Source organism: Columba livia, chromosome 7, assembly GCF_036013475.1.
Source record: "Columba livia isolate bColLiv1 breed racing homer chromosome 7, bColLiv1.pat.W.v2, whole genome shotgun sequence".
NCBI classification, from domain to species: domain Eukaryota; kingdom Metazoa; phylum Chordata; class Aves; order Columbiformes; family Columbidae; genus Columba; species Columba livia.
In genome coordinates, this window is record NC_088608.1 from 25,535,273 (window position 1) to 25,545,696 (window position 10,424).

Sequence of the window (10,424 nt, forward strand, 5' to 3'; positions counted from 1 at the left end):
AATTAGAGGACTTTTTAAGAGGATAACTGGATGGCAGAAAATTGCTAACCCAAATAAGTGAAAGTCTCAGGAAAGTAAGTTCACTGGACTGTCATACAGGAAAAATACAACAATGTGAGATGTGTGCCTTTAAGTGCTGCCTGGTTTTATGTTCGTGCTGTGCCAATCAAAACCATGCAGTTATGTGATGTCTCCTTAGTTGTTTCCCCTAGTAACAAGGAACTATCACTTCAGGTTATGGGGTGTGACTGGGGGTGAGAATCTACTGAATCCACTGTTCATTTTCCTTGGGGCTTGAGTGGGCAAGAGTGGGCAAGTGCTATAACTGGCTAAAAAAAGCTGCTTTCTGTAAAAGGAGGAGCCTCCAGCTTGCAAACATAGCTGCTCTGTGAGTGCAGACTTCTGGTTAAGACCAAAAAGCTGGGCAAAAAAACCTTACAATGATAAATTCTCTGGCAAAGCTCCTCTTTTGTGTGCATGTTCCTATGTGTGCACTCTGCATTAGCACAAAGACATATATGTCACTTCTGTGTTCCATGGTGTCTCTTTCTTCTTTCTCCATAAGCAGAACTCCCAGTCTTCTGTGTATCTCTAAGGGCTCACCAAACAGTAAATCCCCAGTCTTTTTTCCCTTCTTGCTTAGGGCATCATGTGCTGGTCAACATCCCTGTCCTTGGGGTTGCAAAGTATCTGGCAGCAGAGCTGAGGAGGGCAAAAACAGAACATCTACTTTTGGGGGCCCCTCCAGTCTCCATGGCGACTCTGACAAACTGGCTTCTCCTTCACTCATGCAGTATTATTCTGAGAGGCCTGACTGATTAAATAGATAAATTACTGTGCATTTTCTTCCCCAAGATAAGACCATTGCAAGGCCAGATTATTGAAGTGCAAGGGGCTAGCAGGTACTCATTTTCACTGTCTTAGTTTCCTCCTCTTACTGTTAGTGGCAGGGACAGCTCACACACCCAATAGCAGGAACAGTCCTGCCTTTCTGGACTTGTGTGGTCACAGACAAATCTGTATTTACTTTTGTAAGGATGAAAGGTTTAGCAGTCCTGGAATTGTTGTCCCATCTGCCTTGGTGCAAGAGGCTAAGCAGAGTTTTCTGGTTTGTACCATCTTGTAGCTCCAGGTCTGTTGGGAAACAGAGCCAGGCCAGGATTTGTGCAGCAGTGATTTTAGACTTAAAGACTTGTGATTTACCCCATCCTTTTGTAACTTGAAGTCATAAAGCTCATTTCCAAAAGTTCTCCTGAAAAGCAGATCACTATAACTCTATCTACTATCGCATTCTCAGTGCTGACAAGCTCCAGGGTTTTAATTTTGAGTCCTTCTCATCTCAGAACTATACGAAAGCAACATTTGTTGTTGTTGTTGTTTTTAAATTCAGAACAATAGAATTATTCCAATTTCACCAGAGAAATGTTGCATAGATCCTGAAACACTATGGAGAAATTAACTCCTTCTTGGTGAACTTAGCTTGAGTGTGAGGTTTCAAAATCTGGAAATTGCATGTGGTTTGGCAAGTAATTATAATAATCTTACAAGTTCAGTCATTTTTTCCCTAACCCATGAATTTTCTTTCAGAAAAATCATGGCTCTATTTTGTGAAAGCTGTGAACTACTTTTCATTTTGTGAATTTTTTCAGCAAAGCAATTTGGATGGTTTGTATTCATCAGCAGCACTCATTTCAAACAATATGTAGGTAATGGAGCAAAAGATGTATAAGGTAAAAACATGTGCTGAACATATGTATCCCTCTGATGCATGCCAAACTTAATTAAAAATCAGACCCTAATTTGCTGTGGGATCTAGACAGCATACTGGTTTGTCCAGATGTTTATAAATGAGAAAAATATATTCTCTATTGTAAGTCCACATTTTGCAAACTCTGGGAAACTATTGTCCAAGTGTAATGCAATCTCAGTTCTTTAAATAGCAATATTCACATTGTTGAGGGTATAGTTTATAAATCCCAAATACAATTGAGGCCCTCTGAGGATTGCTCATTTTACATTGAAGAAACTCAGTGTAAAACGATGAATAGAAGTCTTACTCAGCCCCTCTGAGAATACAGGTTCTCAGGCTATTCAACAAGATCTTGTCAGCTTTTCTTCTGAAGTACAATGCAAGCAATAATTTCAGATTGTCCAATATTAATCTTGTATGCAGCATGATAAATAGACAAAAAATTCTTTCTTCTAATATTTAGATTTTCATATAGCTTATTGGCATAGGATATCTCTTGCCTGAAATTATTTCAGCATACTAGTTTACTGACAGTGTCCTTTAGTACTGCACTGGAACAGAGGCAATGACTAAAACACTTTGCAATCCACTATATCGCTGGACATACTCATTGAAAACAATTTTGAAATTTCATTAATAGCTTTTCATGATATAAAATAATTGTATTCCAGTAAAAAAAAAAAAAATAATATATATATATATATATTTAAATACTGCTTTGCACCATTTGCAGTGATCTACTCAAAAGGAGAATTTAACTGCAAAATTACTCTGGGAATTATTGAGGTAATCAGTCAATCAAATCACATTTTGTTTTCAGAGATTTTCTTAAAGAAAAAGCAAAAAAAGTACTTTACACTGCTTAAATTAGTTTCCTCCACATAATTTATTTTTAAGATGTTTGTCAGAGTTTGATAAAATATTAACAAAGGTGTAGCTTGTAACCACTAGTGTTCACTGAGCATGGTGGAAGATGCAAACTCCTGGCCCCTGTGTAAATCACTGACAAAATTTGATGCAGTGTTTTGCATTTTTTTGGTACCTCCACTGTCAAACTGAAGAACAAGTATCCCTAAATGATCTTTAACTGGCATGCAAACAAAGTTTTGTACTTGATAATGCAATTAACCTAATACTTAACAAATTAAATTATTTAACTTATTATGCAACACATTTTAATGTCCTCTTTTCTGCAAAAATAGTTACCATTAAAGAATGTTTAAACAAGCCAATTCTTTCCTTTTTTTTTTTAAATTCACCTCTTGATATTGTAAATAAGATACAATCATGCAGGCTGAGTTCAGTAACAGTATTAAAGTTGAAAAAAATATCTGAGGCCTAACTGGTGGCTCAAAATTAGAGTAATGGATCTCATTAGCAGTGGAGAGTTCCTAATTTAAGACCAAGGTCTCGGAATCTTTAGAGACAGCTGATACTGAGACCTCTTTCTCCTCACATGGTTCAGTACTGGTTCCGTAGTTCCCTTGGACTTTCCACAGCTCTAGATCCAGCCCTTTGACCTTTTACTTGAGTTGTGAGCTCTTTAAAAATGACACTATTGTTGTGCTCATTGTTTAGCACTTAGCAGAAAGACATACTCTTCTTGGCTGCCTTCTGGGCAACAAGTAATTAGACCTTTATTTCTGTGGAAAGGCTTCTTGTTGGAAAGGGAGTTTTTCTGTGCCTCCTTTTGGCTGTGAGAAACATCACAGAAAGATTCTGCATGAAGTCATAGATTCTTTACTGTTGCAGAAATATAAAAACCCGCCAGATTTTAGCTTGCTAATAATATTGTAAGTAAGAAGCGGCATTGACACGCAACGCTGACAAGAACAAAAATGCTGAAAGTTCTCAGAGTATTATTAAACCTGAGATTTCTCAATGCCTCTGAATACAGTTTTCTACATATATTGTTATGGAACCTCACATGCAAAAGGACTGATTCACTAACTGCCCTTTTTCCACACAGTTTCTTTTAACAAACACACTTTTAGTATTTTTCCTGTTATTTTAACCATTATTTAACTCTTTACAACAGTGGAATTCTATGGCCTATTGTGCTGTTTCCTGGTAAACGGTAAATCCCTGAGCAAAAATATTTTTCTTGTCTTCAGGACTGACTGACAGTTGCTTCTGCTGATCTGCTACATATGGAGAAGAGCTCAGTGGAGACTGAGCTCAAAAGAGCAGTGACAGAAGATACTGAAGCTCCCGTAATAAAGCTTTTCCTAACAGTTGTCTGTGCAGTAAAAAGCAAATGAGGGGGAAAAAAAAAATATAGCAGGAAAAATTCTCCCAAGGCAACATGATCCTCTTACCTGACATTGAATAACTTGCACCAAAGGAATATCAGTGCTTATATTTTATCTTTTGTTAATCAGCTATTTTTCCTTCAAGTACATGCGAGTCAAGGAAAAACAAACCTTGCTCTGCACATTCATCACAGTTGAAGGAGTCTCTTTTCAACACACAGTGCTCATACTGCAACACCTGCATTGGCATCAGTGGGACCACAACTATCCACTGTCAATGAATAGCACCTTGGAAATTCTTCTTGCATTTAATGAGAGCAGCATCCTCCTTTCTATGTGTCTCAGTTGTTCCATGTGATACTAAGGGATGATTGGCAGCAAACTGAGAATTGTTTCTTGAGACATTACAAAATATGAAATGTGAATAGAAAAAACAAATAGTTACACACTCAGGAAAAAATAATATTATAAAAATAGGTTTGAAACAGCTCTGGTCTTGTTCATTATTAATATAACTTCTATATTTCCATGCTATACTTCTTATTAGGTATTATTCACTGCTCCAAGTTTTAGGTGTAAGCATCATAAGCCTAACAAAAAACAATATTTTTTCTTGCATCGTAATTATCCTGGCAATGTCTCTGAAGAGTGGTTAAGAGCAGTATAGACAACGTGTATGTCCTGCCTTCTAAATCTGGGAAGTAGTTTCCATATGTCAGGAGTTCAGGAATTCTGGCAAGGCTACACAGTCAGCCAGTGCTGATGCCTGATGTTCAGTGGATTAATATTAAACTTCTGATTCCAATGTAATTAATGTCTTTTTGAAGCAGTCTCAATGGCAAGCCAGATCGGAAGTATATAGATCTAATGCTCTTTAAAATCTGTTTCTCTTCCTCTCTTACACAAATACATTTTCCTGGACATAAAGGATTATTAGCTTGGTGTCATTCCTGTTACTGTTGTTCAGGTTCAGAGAAAATTAACTCCTTGGCAGTAAACACTCAGAATAATATTAAATAATCAATGCTTCCTGCTTTGGTGCACTAAAAATCAAGTGAACAGACTCAGGCAACACTGAAGTATCCAAGTGTACAATATCTAATAAAATGATAGTAATTGAATCAGTTGATCAGGCAAAGAACACATTCTAAAGTGAAGACATATCTTACGGTGTAAATATTGACTGAATGTACATGTGCAGAATATAAAGATCTTAAATACTGAAATGTCAGCAGTAGGCTTTACATTTTGAGAAAGACATACTGTTAGTAGCTAGCTTCCTTCCAACTAGAATCGTTGCTATTAGTGGCAAATTATGTTATTTATTAAACAACTTTTTTCCCCCTCTTGATTCTCACCAAATCAACCACTAAATAATAAATTCATAGTCATTAGAATTGTAACTTGTGAAAAATAGATCATGTTTATCCCTCTGAGTGAAACACTGACCTTTCAGTACCATAACAGTTTTGACTCCTGTTCAGCTAATCACACACATTCTGATTTTTATTCTTGTATATTTGTCATTGTAAATACATAGCACAGATATATAATCTAGAGGACCAAGTGAAAGCCAATACACCTAGGCAGAAACAATTGAGAAGCTTCAAACTGTGGTTAATATTTTCAGCTGGCTACTAGAAGAGCTGCCAGCACATACTTTCCTGCCAGTGTAAAATCCCGGGAAGGGAAGCTCTGTGACACTGTTTGAGGGGGCGGCACAGCGGGACCCGAGGATGGGAATGTGCAGCCAAGTGGGTGTATTTTGGACAGTCCCAGTCGTGTCTTCTACCATTACCACAGCAAGGAAACAGCTTGGGGAAAATCTTTGGCTGAAGCAGCAGAAGGACAGATAACTCCCCTGGGGAAAGCAAGAATGAATGGAGCAGAATATAATCCCAGAAATACTGGAGAGACAAAATTTAGCTAGCACTCATTTAACCCTTTCATAATCAATCATTTGAGACTGAGATTTCAGATCATAAAACATCAGGGTTCTAAACTCTATCTCCCAAATTAAACTCTTCTTTTCTTGTAAGATATAAATAGGTTAAGTTGTCTCATCTTCTGTGTTATTTAAAAGTTTAAGAATCTTCAACACCATTTTCACAGCTGCCTCATGAGAAAGTCAAGCATTAAGTACATATATATAAATATCTTAGGCTTTTATGCAGGTCCTTACCTAGCAGTTTCTGAAGAAATGCTAACAAAGCTATGAGCTATACTTATCATTGTAAGCCCATTTCCTTATGTCTTTTAGGGCTGCGAAGAACCACCTGTCTGACTGTGGCAGTAAGCCAGAAAACAACTGTATGATTTACGCCCACAAGTTTCCTATAAACTGTGGGAGTGTAACCTTAACCACCATGTCCTTGCACAAAAGATCCTGAGAACCCTTTTTTTTTTTCTTTCCCCAAAAGAGCACATTGAATTAAATATTTAATATACTTCCTCCCTCCACATTCTAAGAGCATGACAGGGATAGCAACCTCTTTAGGAAAGCAACTACTATTTTTCATGGATTTTGAGAAGTGCCGAGTCAAGTATTTCTGTGCTATGGCAAGAGCCTGACTGTGTAGAGTCAGGCCAATAAAGTTAGTTAGACACCTAAATCCCAGTAGTGTTAGATCAATTAGGCATCTGAAGAGTTTTCAAAATTCGGTTGTTATGCTACAGTCTTACTGCAGAATCCAGTTCCAGAGCTGAAATAGTGAACCTGAGGCTTCTTAAGCATCCATCTCTACTAAAGGATTTATTTGTTAGGTGTTACTTGCATTAGGTGATAATTCATTTTATACACAGTCACAGACATGAATTAGAGAATTTATGAAGCATTAGAATATTTAGTAGGTTAAAACCCCCTTTAAACACTTTCTTTATGAGAAATATAGCAACACTAAAATACCAAAAAAGAGAAAAAACAGAGTAAACCTTTTTACTACTGGACTATCATTCAAAACAAATACTTAATAAACACTTGTCAAAATCCCAAAGCTTTATAAAATATGACAGGTCAGAGAAACACAGAGGCCAGCTTGGATATTAAGGATAGAGTTTCCTTTCAGAGTCTGGGCTGTGGCTGGGTGTGCACACACTGTCTCTCCCAGCTCATGCCAAAGCATCCTCTCAGTATTCCCTGCACAGCTTCTAGGGGGACATCTTCTTTCTTACAGAAAGGATCAATATTTTGTTTCCTGGTTCACAAGATAAAAGCTCACTCATGAGTCTCTAAAATAATTTCATCTCGAAAGACTCCAGCTGGCAGATTAACCCGTTCATGTGGTGTTCTGTGTAGCTCTCTGTAGACCTACAACCAGTTCTTTTGAGTGTTGTTCTCTGTGCAGTTCGCTCTTTTAAAGAAATGCACAAGCTGGACAGAAGAAATATATCTACCACAGGAGCATGGCAAAGCCTTCTTCCCTTCTGTCTGCAACCCTAATGTCTCCTTCTGCTTTTCTGTGATTTGAAGTAGACTTAGTAAATAAAAATAGTTGTCTTAAAATTAGGAACAGTGAAGGAACTGCCTGTGAACAATATAATTCTGCCCTTTGATTGCATCTTGTAAAAGGAGCTGCTTTTTAATACTGTGAGATCCTGAAAATGTGTTAAAATTTGCCTCCCATATCCACCAGATAATCTGGCAAAATTACATTCTTATACTACTCATTCATGCAACTGAATGAGGACAATTTCTCTCTTGAACAGTCCTTGTACCCCTTCCCATTTGTGGCTTGAAAACTATTGCAAAAAATAAGCTTCAGAAACAGTTTTTATCAAATACAAAGTTACCTAGACCCTATTTATTACAAGCAGATTCAGCACACAGGATGGTTTGAACCACTCCCAGTTATCCTCAGTGTTCCTCAACAGTTTCAACTATAGCGTTTTATCTGCTCTTATCTCCTCTGGTTTTCCACTCAGAATATTTCCTTAGCTCATTTCATTCCCAGTACCATGTGTTTTCAGTAATCATTCAGAGTCAGATTGTGTTTCATTCAGTGCCTGTGCCCTAACCCGACAGCTCTACTAAGCACAAGCTCCCATCTTAACATAACTGGTTCCAGCTGGCTGGTGCTGGGGACCCTTGGAGGTATTGCTGCCTGCAGGAGCTGGCTGGCTGTGAGCACTCCGGCCCTTCGTGAAAGACTGCAGCTGTTATTTTGCAGAACGTGGCTCTGGGAGGTTTGTGCTGATCCTGTCCTCAGGAGGGAAAAATATCCCCAGTGCTTTCAGTAGACAGCACAGCACTGCCGCTCTGCTCTTACCTGGCAGTTGCTAATCCAGAAACTCCTGGCTCTTACTAGCATCAGCTAAGCTAGCTGCTGCTATAGGGAACGAAAGGGAAAGCTGCATCTCTGCCTGTTAGGTTATTAAAATGAGTCTGACTAGCTAATTAGATAAACTAGGGTGTGATATTTCAATTCAGTAAGGCTTTGAAAGGCCATGTATACTTAAGCTGTTTTACCTTCTATTCTTTCCCATCCCTCATTCCTCTGCAGGTCAGTGTTTAAATAATATCTTACAACATATGTGATGTTCTAACTTTTTTTCTGTTCTCATTGTTGTTTGTAACAATAGAAAGTTGTTTCATCCAGCCCAAGATGGCTTCGTATTTTTTATTTCCTGACAGTGCATTGTTTTTCCTCCTTTTAGCCCTTTTCCTACCAAGGAAAAGATCTCACAGGGGAAGGTCAGATGTGAAGAAGCTCGTGGTTATTTCTTTGCTGACAGTGGGATTTGGTGGGGGAAGGAGGGGTGGACACAAGGGGAAGTGATAGCTGCTAGGTGTATCTTATCATAAATGGGCTTCACCAGTAAGAAACAAAACCATTATGCCAGAACTAACATGAGGGTGGAAGATGGGGATGTCCGTCACATCCCACAACCAGCTGTCAGGGCTGCATCTCTCAAAGCAACTCTGGTGTGCCTTATCTCACTCTCATTCGTTTCTGCCCATGAACTGCACCTTCAGGGTGTGGAGAGCTTGTTTGTTTCTCTGGTTTTAATCAGTGACAAAGGTTCCCTCTGTTTTCTCCACAGGGCAGTTGTCCCTAGATTCTGATCATGGTGCAGGATGCTCACCTCAGCTACATGATCCAAGAAGTGTGTGTTAGGCTGTGGGTTTTTCTCACTAGTGGTTTCCTGCCTATGATTTAGCAGGAGTTATTTTTTTTCTTAAGAAAGGACCACAATTTATTCACTGCAACAGAAAATGTTATCATAGGAAATGGTACTGACAGGATGAAATGGCGTTTTATTGCTGAGAAAATTTAAGTTCATGCTGATGGTACCCATGGGCAAGGGAAAGACATGCACAAAACACAAGACTTCAGAAACTTTATAAAAATACTTCTGCTCTCTTTTTTTAATCATTAAGATCATGCAACAGAAAACAAAACAAAAAACAAACAAACAAAAAAAACAGAGGGAGAGAGAAAGAGAGAGTAATATGCTAAAAAAAAAAATAAAAATAGATGTCCCTAGTATTTGCCAGACCTCATGATTCCTTTTCTCATTTATATTTTGTGTTTGTAGCATCAAGTCTTCATGAAGTTACATGGATTTGTTAAGAAGTTCAGGTCATATGTCATCATTGTAAACAGCTGTGCTTGAACAGCAGTTGGTGTTTACAACTAATGGATATTTTATTATAGTAAGATATGTGCTTAAAATGTAACTGCAGTAGTTTTTCTTTAAAGTACATCTCCAATGCTAGGGATCTAATTCCATACCTTCAGTTCTAAGTAAATCTTTGCTGTTTCAAAGATCAAGCACTTAATACTCACAAACTGCCTTTCAAAATATTAGTGTCAGGATCCAAGTAAATGGTTTTCTGCAATTCGCAAACCCTCATACCAATCTAAGCTTTTCCAAAGCTCCTTTATTGATGTTCACAATCAATCAAGCAGCTTTTTTACTCATCTGCTTTTGTCAAAATTATGTGCAGTAAGTTTTCTCTTTCTAACTTGCTCTGGCTGCAGCTGGGAGACAACCACCTGTGAGAAGCTATCTAATCAAAACCAAATAACTAATACAACAGTTAAAATTTGCAGGGTCCTTGTCACATTTTATGTCTTGCAAGTGTGAGTGTCCTGTTTCCACAAGGCTGCATCTTTAAGAAACATTTTCTTTAGTCCATAAATCAAAGGTAGAGGTCTCCACTTCTGTAAGAAAGCTGCATTTAATGATATACAGATTATATCTTTGAGGTAATACATGCTTGATGAGCATGCTAAGAGTAGCTGAAAATGGTGGAGATCATCTTATAAAGCACCATGGAGAATACAACCATCTGCAGTAATAAGTAATGGGAATATACACCACTAAAACATGCAGTATTTAAAGGAACAGGCTGATTTGAAAACAGAAGTTGTTTGATCAGTTTCAGGAGTCCCAGAAGGGTCCTTAATTTCTGCACTGAG